This window comes from Daktulosphaira vitifoliae, unplaced genomic scaffold (assembly GCF_025091365.1).
Source record: "Daktulosphaira vitifoliae isolate Bord-2020 unplaced genomic scaffold, ASM2509136v1 Scaffold_1, whole genome shotgun sequence".
Classification (NCBI taxonomy): Eukaryota; Metazoa; Arthropoda; class Insecta; order Hemiptera; family Phylloxeridae; genus Daktulosphaira; species Daktulosphaira vitifoliae.
The window spans coordinates 52,909,947-52,924,529 of NW_026099572.1; the positions used below are offsets into that span (position 1 = coordinate 52,909,947).

Here is a 14,583-nt window from a genome sequence, read left to right on the forward strand (position 1 = left end):
TAAAAAAAAAATCAGCTAAAAATATTAACTGGATCAAAAGTTATTTAAGTTGTCAGTGAGTGGTGGGCCACCCTGTATAGGAGGGTCTTCAGTAATTAAGGAATCGGGTTTCAATTTTTCTTATTGTTTGTTACAATTTACCTGATCATTATCTGATTTGGTTGGTATATCACAGGCTGAATTTTACGACAATGGGAACTTAATGNCAGGCTGAATTTTACGACAATGGGAACTTAATGGTATTTTGAAAAAAGAAATTATGGTGAAAACATTTAAAATTAAAATTTAATTTTTAAATATAATTTTTTTTCGAAATAAATTTATTTATCCGTATGATATCGACATATCGCAATATCGGGAACAATTTTTTTTTTCAACTTTTCGATATAATATCACTAAAATTTAGTACGATAATGATATCTTAAAATATATCGTTGACGAACTCTATTAATTATTATAATACCACCCCTTGTAGCTTATAATAACTCTTAAACCAAAACATCAAATGTTATTCAAATTTTTATACGTGGGTAGGAAGAGAAATGTGTCCTAAATATCTAAGGATATAAGTTATCGTAACTACGCCACTTTTTCTGTCAATAAAGAATGATACATTTATCATAACCGTCTCATTGCACGAAGAAATAATTTTGAAATTCTTTAGCTTTGATGAAATGAAATTACTATCACGTGATAAATGGTAAGGCGTTCTTTTAAATTTAAATGACGTAGTTTTATAATTATTTTGAGTAGTATTCAACGATAATATATGCAATTTTATTCAATAAATCTTGTAAAATATGAATAAAGGATTTAAACAAGTGTTCATAATGTTATTTTTTAAAATAATAATATAATGAAATATTCTGTGAAGAATAATGTATAAAGCAGAATATGTTTTAACTTATGATTAGTGTATTTCGCAACATTATTCATAAATAATTCCATCGTTTCCAACGAGTAAGTGATATATTATTGACTATTTCTTACTAGGAGGTAAATAAAATACTTTAGTACTATCTTTTACGCTTCAGAATATTTGTCATGATAAGTTGCATTAATAGCTAGATTAAATATAATACTTGGAACAAATGCATTTTACCGTCCCATCGAGTTTTTTCAATTTTTTTTTTTAAACGTGTGTTTTTCAATGCTTTTTTAAAAATTGTCGGAAAAAATTGGTTTAAAAGTTATAGCTTTTTAAAGTTGAAACGTCAAAAACTAAAAATAGCTCAAAAATTGTTTTTTTTTGTTAATTTTTGGGATTTTTTCTCATGATACTATTGTGAAACTATAATGACGTAATTATTACATAATATCCTCATTCTAAAAATCCTAAAACCAAAATTAACTTTAAAAATAAGGATTTTCCAAATTTTTTTTTTCAAAACTACGCACCTCAAAATTACGCAATACGAAATAAAAATGGGGTTTTCATAAAATTTTATGTTAGTGATTAGGTAATAATAAGAAACACAATTAATTCAAGTTGAGCCAAAAAAAAAAAAAAGCCACGTTGTGGTGTTTTACTTAGAATTGTTAATTCAATAAATTATTAAAATTTTATACTGTATATTATGTATATCAATTAACACTTGTTGAAAACAAAAAAAAATACTATTACATTAGATATTGAAATTTCAGTATTCATCTTGATACCATTTAAAATAATTGCACCTTTGTGGGTTCGTGCGCGGTTTTGCACAGCAGTAATACGGTCTGTCCTTATTATTTCCTAAACTAGTAATTCATAATGATGCTTGGGTATGACAATTACAGTTGTGGTAATCTTCAGCCATGTATTTAAAGTAACGACAACGCGTTGGATCAGTATAATCTTTCACGACAAATTGCGTGTTACTCGATTCTAAATAACTATTAGGTTTATCCCAAATATTTACACTNATTCTAAATAACTATTAGGTTTATCCCAAATATTTACACTTAAACCACAATGACATTTGTACAAATTTCCATCATACATCCATCGGTTCATAGTGAGAAAAAATAACTTAAATAGAAAAAGAATTAAGCTGTAATCTATTGGTAAACTACTAAGATTAGACTATAGATTACATCGTTTATTTTTCAATGTTATAGAAACAGTGCATCATGATGTTTGTTACCAACTGTCAAATATAAAAACGTATTATCATAATTTAAATAATGCAAAAAATTTTATAAATAGTTAGAATTGAAACTGATACTGTATATATAATAAGTATCAGCAATACCATTTCAGCAACAGTTTGAATTGAGCGGCGCGTCGTAAATTTTTTTATTTAACCCAACCCTACACACATATAAATATTTTTTTTAGTATAATTAAATAAATAAAATTCGATTACTAAATCATCGAGAATACTTTTTCTAAACTGTATGTATAATAAGTATCAGCAATACCATTTCAGCAACAGTTTGAATTGAGCGGCGCGTCGTAAATTTTTTTATTTAACCCAACCATACACACATATAAATATTTTTTTTAGTATAATTAAATAAATAAAATTCGATTACTAAATCATCGAGAATACTTTTTCTAATGAATTAATGCAAAAAACAAAAAGAACAGAAGTATATAACAAAATTTGTCAATGATGGTTGAAAACTTTGAAAGCTCATAACTTTTAAACAGGACTTTGCCGACAAATTTTTTTTATATATTCTTAGTCAGTATAAAAAACTGAATCAATTAAAAAAAAAAATTTTAAAAAACTCGATGGGGTGGTAAAATGCATTTAAGCCTAATACTTAAATGTTAATTTAAAAATATATAAATGAATAGTTAATTTTCTAAGTAAACGATCATAATATATAATATTATGATCGTTTATAATATTACTGTTGAATGGAATAGGTTATGTAATTAAAAGATTTAGAAGTTATTCGTAATATAATAGTATTTAATATAAAATGTCAAAACATATAATATAAGAGATGTACAACGGCAACGGGTCACTTTACTCGATAGACGGTGAAACTACGACTAAACTGTAAACATGTATACAATAGGCTGCATTGAGTAAAACAACATAATCGTAAAAGGAATGTGTCCCTTTGACCTTGTACTATACTAACATAAGTAAAAATACATTAAACTGTTATCTTAAATAATATTACTGTACCCAGTGTGTTGTTTAATAATATCAACANATTATTATATGAAACAAAATTAATTGAAATAATGAAACAATAAATATTTGCATATATAATATAGTTCTTATATAAATTTACAGAAAATTCAAAATGAAATACTTCAACATCATTTTTGTTATGTGCATCGTTTCCTTTTCGACTGTCTCAACTTCATCTCTGCGTAAGATAAAAATAATTTAAACATAATTAAAAATTAACAATTTAAGAATACATTTTTAAATAAAATTACGTGAAATGATTACACATAATCAATTAAAATTATTAATTAAATCTAGGTAGTAATTAACTTTATTCGTACATATGAGTAATAATATATTTTAAGATTTTTACCCTAATATAATACTATGNGCTTCATCTCTGCGTAAGATAAAAATAATTTAAACATAATTAAAAATTAACAATTTGAGAATACATTTTTAAATAAAATTACGTGAAATGATTACACATAATCAATTAAAATTATTAATTAAATGTAGGTAGTAATTAACTTTATTCGTACATATGAGTAATAATATATTTTAAGATTTTTACCCTAATATAATACTATGATACAAATATGTTATAAGCATTAATAATATATTTTTTATAAAATTCTTGTATTGTGAGAGTTTTATAAAATATTTTAATACTTTAAAAGTTTAAAAATTGGCTCATCCAAATCTACGATTAGATGAAAATGCCAATAATTCAATAAAAATATTCTAACAGATAAGAATGAAAGTAAACCTTTAGTAAACGAAAGAGGCAATCCGAATGGTGACGGCAGTGCTAATCTTGATGGTAATTATTTATTTTAATTCAATCAATTTTAAAAATAGCGTGATTATTATTTTAACTATATCTCTAAATTCTCTTTCGTTTTTTATATTAAAAAAATTACTTTTCAAACCAATTTAAACATTATTTTGAAAAAATGTTTTGGTCTTATATTTTGCTTCAAAAACAAAAAGTTAATTTGTTATAAAGAAATAATCAAATTTAAACTATTAAATTAATTTTATTAAAAATTTGTCATTTATTTAAACTTTATTTTTTTTTAGATGATGATCAAACTAAAGGTTCAGTACCATTGAATTCCGTCAACCTTTAATCAGTTCCACTTTAAACATTTTCAAAATATATGAAAAAAACATTAATTCAACAATATTATAAAATTTTCAGTTAATATATCAATTTATATAAATTTCATAATTAAAATTGTTATACATTTTATAATGATTTTGTTTCCATAATAAAATTTTTCATAACAGTCTATCGGATTGGTTTTATTTCAATTATCTGTACAGTCATGAATAGATAATCCTTACTTGTACTTAGTTAAATAAATTATGTAAAGTTAGTCCTATTAATATGAAGCATAAGAGAGCTGTGAAAAACTCAGTGTGGAAACAATAAAATTGTTTTAGACTAGATAATAATAATTTATAGACAAAGGAGTTCTAAACTTCGTTCATTCACATATAGATATTTCTTACTAATTTGCCAATTAGTTTTTATAAATAATAATTGATTTGAGCATATTTGTTGAGTTACAAATATTATATTTGTTGGATTCTCTAAACTATATTATAATAAAATAATAAACAAAATTACACCTAACATATTTTTTATTGTTCAAATATAATTCACGACTGTGAAAAAATTAAAATGATAGATTAGCTAGTATTATTGATTTTAATTAGTTTTTGTATTTAAAACTTACTAAAACATATATAATTTTACAAAAATCAAAATGTGAAGCGAAAATTATTTTTAAACAAATTTAAGGAATTTTTATGAATGAAGAGAACACATATCTACTCTTTCTCAAAATTTATCTAGTTGATCGTTTTAATTCAATTATGTGACCAAAATCTGTTATCTTGTATACTAATTGTGTGACTAAATATTAAAAATAAAATTACTTAATTTGTTTCCGTAATTGACTTTTAGCCTACATCTAAATAATTAATAGACAAAGGAGTTTTAAACTTCGTTCATTCACATATAGATATTTATTACTAGTTTACCAATAAGTTTTTATAAATAATTAATGATTTGAGCATATTTGTTCAAGAATATTGGTGGATTATTCTAAGAGTTACATGATCTGCTATTTCCTTATTAATATCCTGATTAAGATAATGTAAGTCGAATGAAAATGGGATATAAATATTATTTCTCATAACAAAATTGTGTTGATACACTCACCTTTCAAAAAGTTACAGCATTANCTACTTCTCATGAAAAAATTGTATTGATCCATACATTTTTCAAAAAGTTATAACATAATAAAGTTAAAAATGGAAAATACAAAATCGAAAATTTTCACACAAAAATAGACTACGGTAGCCATTTTCACCGTGAAGATAAGATAAAGTCCGAAATTTTTTTTTTTTCATGATAAAGTATATTACATTAACTTTAATTTAAGATATATATAAAAGTGTCAGACCTTCCGGAACATTTTCAAAAATCAAGTTGAAAAAGTTAATTATTTGTGAAAAAGTTGTCATTTTAAGTCCATCCCTGTAGGCAGGAAAAGGGTCAGATTTTAAAAAAAAATATATCAAATGATAGGTAATAATATCAAGCATCTATAAAAAAATTTTATATTGCTTTGTTCATTTTTGAAAAAGTTATAGCTGTTTTAAATTAAAAAAATTGAAAAAATTTTGAAAATTAGCGATTTTTAAATTTGTAATTTTTTGGAGATTTCCCCCATTTACTGGCAACGAGGGAAACTTTTTCAATTTATGAGGGTAATGTCTTCGATTAAATAGGATTTATAATCTTTTGTAGTATCGTTGAGAGAAATCGGTTAGGTGAGAGCTGAGAAAATGCAGTAACAGACACAAAAAAAAACACATCATAGTAAAACTAATACCTTCTCAGCTTCGCATTGATGCTAAAATAATGTTATAGTATTATAGTACTGAAAATTATGGGTTCAAGCAATCTTAAAAAAAATATACATGAAGTAAAATAAAAACTGTTAAACCTGTAATCTCATACTTTAATTTGTATAAATTCCATTACATTAAATTTAATCTGATCAGTTAATTAAAATGTTAAATTTTTTTACTTCTTAAATATATTAAAAAATAAACATAGGTAATTTTTATAATTTGTTGGAAACATTTCCACCTAGAATCTCTAAATTGAGGTTGTGAAATTTTTTTTACATTACATACAAAAAGTAATACATATATAAAATTAAAAGGAATTAAGTGAATTCGTGCCGACCGGACTTATTGGATACGCAATAACTGGCTCCCCGTAAAGAGGAATCTAAACCGGCCGAGAAGTTAATGTAAGAGGCTTTGAGCCGATTCAGTTTTATTTCTAATTATATTAGATTTTAGTTTTAACTTGGAACGGTGAAGTCTCCCTTACAAATTGTAAAGTTCATATAGTTATTTCAACGGATTTCACTGGTGACATCAGTGAATTTTTAACCTGGGCTATTCACAGTTACGTGTTAGCGGGATTAGATTTAGCCTGGTCTCTGGGAAAATTTTTTTTTATAAAAATAAAGTAGTTTATCTAATACAATCCGCCGTAAGTATTGTCGTTGAAAAGTGTTAGTTACAGTTTGTTATAAAGACCTTATTGATATCAACAAAAAGTGAATTTCTGCCCGATACTTACAGTCTTTTGCTAGACAAAAATAGTATATTTTCGTCTGACCTNGTTTCAGTCTTTTGCAAGACAAAAATAGCATATTTTCGCCTGACCTTATCAAAGCGGCCGATTCCCAGGTAACCGTTATTATTATTGTTCTCTCGCTGCCATATCATAAACGGCGGCTCCGTATACATCTTATCGCGGTACTTTATAACAACAATAGCAATAATAATAACACTTGTTTTTCTACAGCAGTAGCAAATTTGACCGTACACGGAGGTAGTGTGTACCTCCGCTATTAACGTAGCTACATTTGATTATGAAGGTTTGTAAATAAACATAATATTCACGGTCAATATGCCGGGGAAATCATTAGCACAAATGAATTGCGCTGAATTACGTCGTGAATGCGCTTTTAGACAGCTACCATGCTACGCGACGAAACCCAGCATGCTAATTATGCTAGAGGAAAACCTACGTAGCGAAGGGAGGAATCTATCTACCGAAATTCTACCACCCCGTACGCCGCTCGATAGCGAAATTCCGGTCCGCGAACCCGAAGTGGTGGTTTTCGACAACTCCACGGACCGTGTCAGCGAAGAAGAAATCGACGTGAACAATCAGCGGCCCGGCGTAGCGCCTTACCGGAGGAACATCCGGTGAACATCGCGACGAATCTGATGTCGAACAACCGGGGGAAATTACGAGCGTAAGCGGACAACTAGGCGCGCCATTCGTTGAGGATGTGAAAGTTGCCCGCTCGATTGCGTACGCGCCAGAACAAGTCGGGGCGATCCGACAGAACATTCGCAACATTTCGAATAACGCGCGGATCGAGGCACGGATTACTGAATTAGAAAGGTCGCTGCTGCGTATGTCAATGGAACAGCGACAGAATTCAAACATGCTCGAGCGAATCAGTCAAAATATGATGTCGTCCCCACATGTTGCTGTACAACCGACTATTCGACAAGTTAACGTTGAACTAAATGATGGTCGACGATCGGACGNTGTTAACGTTGAACTAAATGATAGTCGACGATCGGACGCGCATTGCGTTACATTCGGTCCATCGAGAGCGACGGACCCTACGCAACATTTCACGAGCGCCTCGCGGACATCGAAGCGCAAGAATCTCCCAACCTGAGACGTTCGTACGGACAAGCGTCACTACCACGGATGTGTAGCACGGGTTAGCAAGACAAACATTATCCGCGCACTCATACACATGAGAACGAGCCGACCGATTTTTCGTTTACGCGCCAACCACGGGAGGGGCAATTCAACACAATCGACGGTCGTTGGTCTTTTAATGATTTGTCGCCTACCCTCAGCTCGCGGTCTGTATTGGTACTTTACCACGACCTGCGCACCGTACGCGCCTGCTTACATGAATATTACGGAATAAACGAAAAGGGCCCACGGGAGTTTCTAGATAGAGCGGAGGATCTACTCTGTCAGGGTGGTATACACCCAACTGCGTGAGTGAACATCGTCGTCCCGTTTTTGAACGACAGAGCAGGTGATTGGTGGCGAGCAATAAAATTAAATAATATACCATTGACGGAATTTAGATCCGAATTACTCTTGATTTTTTGACTGATCAGAAAGTCGCCTGGGACTACTCAGCAGGAACAATACACTTAGGCACTAAGAAACGTACAACCGCTTGTTGGAAANCAGGTCCGAATTACTCTTGATTTTCTGACTGATCAGAAAGTCGCCTGGGACTACTCAGCAGGAACAATACACTTAGGCACTAAGAAACGTACAACCGCTTGTTGGAAATCGGGCGCACGACACATGAACCGCAAACCAGATCTGACGTAGTTAGATATAACCGGCGAACAACGGACACGCGCGCGTTATTAACACAGACGATATGTAATTGCGCAGCGGTTTTTAACGACACGGTGGGTCATACTGTTGTGAACTGGCTTTTTGCTGCCTAATTGTAATTGTGTAATGTAATAGTATATATTTATTTATTTATTAATGGGTATACGCCCAAATTGGGCTCAGAACAGTTTACATAATCAATACAGGTAAAATAACAGATAAGAAATCAGAATTACAAATTTAAATCAGTTCATACAATTATTGATAAACAAGGAATTAAGAAATAAAAAACGACATAAAGTTATACTAATTCAATTAATTACATAAACATCTACAATTACATTAATGATTTTAACCTGACTAAGTTATCGTAAAAAAAATCAAAATTATTTATCGAGTTGCCTAAAGTTAACATTCTGTTAATCGGTGCAAAAAGACAGTAGTTTTGGCGGTAAGTTGATGTATAGAACGTTTGTGACACACGAGCATTAGTTTGAGGGACGTTTATAGGTATTTGTCCAAGTAACCCGGGATATATGATTCAAGAATTAATTAGTTTGTGTAACCAAGCTGCATCGTGAAACTTTCTTCTATTTTCAAGTAATTAGATTCCGTACTCACCTGCTGTGCTCAGCGATATATCGGTTTTGCCTGTTTTAAATGCAAGTACTCGTAAGAATCTATTCTGAACGCGTTGAATCTTATTAATTAAATTAGTTTGATATGGATTCCAGATAACTGAGCCATATTCTAATATCGAACGGACTAGAGAAAAATATAATATTTTTAAACAATTCGGATTTTTGAATTCTGATCAATTACGCCTAATAAAACCGAAAACTCGAAAAGCTTTGTTACACATCAAAGTATTGTGATTGTTAAAAGATAAATCATTTTTTAGTAATATACCTAGGTCTCTTATTTGAGTTACATTCAATAATTCTGAACTATTTATTTTATATTGGAAGATAATCTTTGATTTACGTCGAGAAAACGAAATTTGTGAGCATTTTTCTGCATTTACATTTAACAAACACGATAAATAAAACGAGTCCAAATCAGTTTGTAATTTAAAACAGTCCTCACGTGAATAAATAAGCATACATAGTTTTAAGTCGTTTATCATCGATATCATTACAAGTAAAATGCACCTGAGGTAAATTGTAATCACCGTATAATAATAAATTCATATCTAATGTGTATTTACGTAGTAACCATTTAACCGTCTCAACATGAACTGTATAATGACCAACTGGGCTTAGAGGTGGAATGTAACTAGCACCTATTACACTTTTATCATTTTCTCCCCAGTTAATAAGTACAAAGAGTTGTTCTACACTGTCCGATTGCAAATTTATAATCTCGGCCTTGAAACGTTTATGCACCAAAATAGCTACTCCTCCACTTTTAGTGCAATTACTCGTCTTATCGCTCCTATCACAGCGGAACACATTATAGGATTCAAACCCAAGTTCGGCATCAAAGATATCGACACTTAACCAGGTTTCAATTAAAACAAAATAATCATAATTAAACAATGGGATGTTATAAGTTAAAATATTTAGCTTAGAACGTAAACCTCTAACATTTTGGTAATACCCTTTTAATGATTTACTTTCATTAATTAATATTTTATTACAATAGTTACACTTGCTTTTTAAATTATTCTTATTATTTAAATTATTTTTTAATTTACAATCATGATATAATCAATACTGACCATGATTGAAAGGCTTATGAGATATTAGTTTTTTGAACAAATCGTTGGTATACCGTTGACGTATTTAATGAATGAACTTGAATCACCATTGGCACGTTTTTGTCGAAAAGCATCTCTTACTGATTTCATTTGGATTCGTTATTATATATTCTTTATATATTAATCATGTGAACGGAAGCCTCTTTTGTCTTGTATATAAAGTATTAACCAGGCAAGTATCTAGTCCGTCTAGAACATTCGATGCTTGCTCTGCCCTTTTCAATATATTGGGCCTGCGACCGCCGCCGCCACCTGAGGCGACGCGCCAGTAGTAATCAGCTACTCGTTCAAGAGTCATATAATTCATAGGGTCAAACCTGGACGACTCTCCACTGAATCTTTTGTTAATTTGTTCACTGAATCTTTTATATTAATTAAGTATCAACTCATAAAAGTCAATTATAGGTGTAAATATATTTTTAAATATAATAAATAGCAACTAATTATCAAACGCATTATCTCTTCATTTTGTCTACCGTACCAACCCGGTCACAACATTTGATGGCAGCGGTGTGATCAACATTTATTTTATACTGGAAAATCAACTACAGTCAATATTCTACTTTATTTTTCCGTGTTTTCTAAGTAAATGTTGACATGATACCCAAGTGTCCGCGACGTACGTTGTACAAACATTTTATTAATCCAGTGCGTTCTAGTAATTTTTATTCACTATTTTCATTTTTACTTTTTGTGTATATCGTGTTTTCTTTTTAATATATACCAAATTTCAATATTTCGAAAAATAAATCCGATAGTGACTCAATGGCGGGTTGCTGCCAACGTCGCACATTCTTTGAATCGGCGTTTCTGACNGTCGCACATTCTTTGAATCGGCGTTTCTGACTGTATCGCATTCGTCAATCAAGGCCGCCAACTTGGCTGTACCATACACACTAGGGTGGCCCTCAAAAATCGAATGTCTTTTTTTTCTTTACGCTACCCCTTAATTTTTTTTTAATGGTCAAAAAAATGAGCTGTGCAAAATTTGGGACCGATCCGTTAAGGTTAACCCGTGCCCCTGGGCCTATTAAGTTGAGTCGAAGAGTCAAATTTAAAAGAAATAACTGATCTATGTCTCATAACTTTTTTTTCTCTTAACTTAGAATAATAAAAGTAAAACTCAAGTAAAGGAAATTTTACAAGAAATTCAAAAATAATAACTTCAATGTTGTTTTCTCAATAAATAGCCCACAAAAACACTACATACAGTAAAAAACATGTAAAAGTCTTAAAATACGTTATAACTGATTTTGTTGATTTTTAATTATTTATTTTCATTTTATTTTTTGGAAAACGCATATTCGTTTAAAAAAAGATTCTAGAAGTTTAATTTTTTATGCCAAGTACGATAATTATATTAGATTTATTATTTTATGGACAGTTAATTAATGATTAATTACAAACCTAACAGTTTAATTTAATTGTTATTAACAATTTTTAATTTATTTTTTTTTTAAATAATAATAACTTTAAAAAAAATATTTTAGCAATAATTAAATTATATTATAATAATTATATTTTGATAATGTACTTTTTTTACAATTAGGGAATTTTTCCGATAATTACTTACTATTTGTAAAACGTATTGTTTCTGTTCTTCATTTGTAGTTAATATATTAATGTAGTCTTAGATTAATTTGATGCCACGCTAGGCTGTATCATTAATAACTCGTAATTTACTTATAGTATTTAAAGCATTTATGTAACTGTTGTTCGCACTCCAAAATGATGGATCAATTTTCAAAAAATCAGTGTTCAGATTAAATAGTTGTAAATTTGATGGTAACTTACTACCAGTTATTTCGTGGGAATAATTACCAATAAGATAAATATTAGTTCGTAATACTTTAAAAGACGCTAAAAGTATTGTACATTTGTGATTAAAACGTATCATTTAATTTATAATAATAAACAGGTAAAATATATTTAACGTGTTCACAAATTGTCTGCTGCATTTATACGACACAAATTATGTCAGTTGTCGAAAATAACTCAAATATTCTTATCTTTAATAATAATATAATTGGTACTATCTTAAAGTAATTCAGTAAACCAAAATTGATATATTGATACGACAAAATGTAATAATACAATCAATTTTGTTAAATTTGTAATTAATCATTAATTAACTGTCCATAAAATAATAAATCTAATATAATTATCGTACTTGGCATAAAAAATTAAACTTCTAGAATCTTTTTTTAAACGAATATGCGTTTTCCAAAAAATAAAATGAAAATAAATAATTAAAAATCAACAAAATCAGTTATAACGTATTTTAAGACTTTTACATGTTTTTTACTGTATGTAGTGTTTTTGTGGGCTATTTATTGAGAAAACAACATTGAAGTTATTATTTTTGAATTTCTTGTAAAATTTCCTTTACTTGAGTTTTACTTTTATTATTCTAAGTTAAGAGAAAAAAAAGTTATGAGACATAGATCAGTTATTTCTATTAAATTTGACTCTTCGACTCAACTTAATAGGCCCGGGGGCACGGGTTAACCTTAACGGATCGGTCCCAAATTTTGCACAGCTCATTTTTTTGACCATTAAAAAAAAATTAAGGGGTAGCGTAAAGAAAAAAAAGACATTCGATTTTTGAGGGTCACCCTAATACACACTCATCCGTCTCTGGTCAGAAATTTTATAAGTGCGACAACCGGTTCTGACGCCATCTAGTGTATACATTTTTCATTGAAAAATCCAAACCGTGGATAACGCGCACTCTAGAATATAGTAGCCACACCCATACGCTGTGGGTACGCGCTCTATCAAAAAAGTTTTTTTTTTAATTTACGAAACACCTTCGTTATCGTCAGACTACTGTGTTATTTTATCACTGTCCGGAGGAAACCAGCTGATCCGGCCGTCATCGCCACTAATTGTTATCGGCGTTTTATTCAATAACAAGAAAGCAAATAAACAAGAAGTGTAGATTAAATTTTAAAAAATAATAATTTTTTTAATTTTAACTATTAAGTAATATTTGTAAACTAATCTATCGATCTAGTATACAACTGACAACTTAAAACAAATTGATTTTTGTCATAATATTAAAAAAAAAAAGAGGAATGATAAGAATTAAAGATCTCTATTGTTAGTCTTTAGAAAAATTTGATTTGTTAAATAAATCAATGTTGAAATGAGATGTTAACTTAAGATAGTTGAAAGTTGAACATACAACGGAGCGATATGTTAGCACGTATGGATGACCCGGTCATCTGTTTGTTCTATCGCAGGAGAGATAAGTAGTAATTTTTTGCAGTTATATATTTTTTAATATGATAGAACCTAAAGTAAAACAGTTGTAGGTTTTTGTGCTATACAAGAAAAGGACCTGTTCATTGTATGGTATATAATTTTTTGAAAACTATGTCGTTTTTTTTTTTTGCAGTAAAATTTGTAGATTTTTTATTCGTTGTATTGCTATAGTTTTCGGAAGTTTCTTTCATTGGATTTATCAATACCATTCAGTGAATTCCATAGAACCCTGTGACATGAATTTCTTTTCTTATCATTTTTCGGTGTGATACTCTATAGTTTTTTTTTCTAAGCATATTTGCTTCATATCAGTAAAACTTAGAATGGCACACGTGAATTGGCGTCAAAGAAATATCAATTACATTTTGGGGAATTAGGGTCTATTAAATTAAGTAATTTTTTAGTTAATTTACTATATAAAAGTGTATAATACTATGTCACTACTAATATGTATATTTCCTTGTTGAAATATCAATAGTTTATTGCTATTGTAATAATGTTATTTTAAATAAAAATTATTTTGTTTTATTAAATATTACTTACTGTTTTATAAAAACTTTAATTATCACATTGTAGAATTGTGAATTCTTTTATATACAGTCCACTTAGGTTGTTATAATATTTTATTTAATTATTATTCATTAGAAAGTATACAAATATTATCATTTTTCCTTTTCAAAAATTCATAGTATCCTACGTTCTAATATTGAAAAAAAAAAATTGATCCTATCCCCTTTCTTTTCACTTAAAAGTAGTATGAACTTAATTTTTTTAAATGAAAATATAAATGATTAATTATCTTAAAATTAAGAAAATTATCTAATTAAGTAAACGATAAGTTGATAACACCTTTTGAACTATTGTTTTAAAAAATATTAGCACTTATTAATATGGCGGGAAAAATAGTGCGGTTCATAAATGTACAGAGATAAAAATAAACAGATTCATTTAATAAA

General features: G+C 29.1%; 1 long non-coding RNA gene across 1 annotated transcript in view; it reads left to right on the forward strand.

Annotated features, from left to right (window-relative positions):
• The window catches only part of LOC126895729 (uncharacterized), a 14,989-nt gene extending 10,581 nt beyond the window's left edge, over positions 1-4,408 (forward strand). Inside the window, exon 4 of the long non-coding RNA XR_007701704.1 lies at positions 4,197-4,408. This is a non-coding gene — a long non-coding RNA (uncharacterized LOC126895729). The remainder of the gene's footprint in view (positions 1-4,196) is intronic.
• Positions 4,409-14,583: the final 10,175 nt, after the last annotated feature.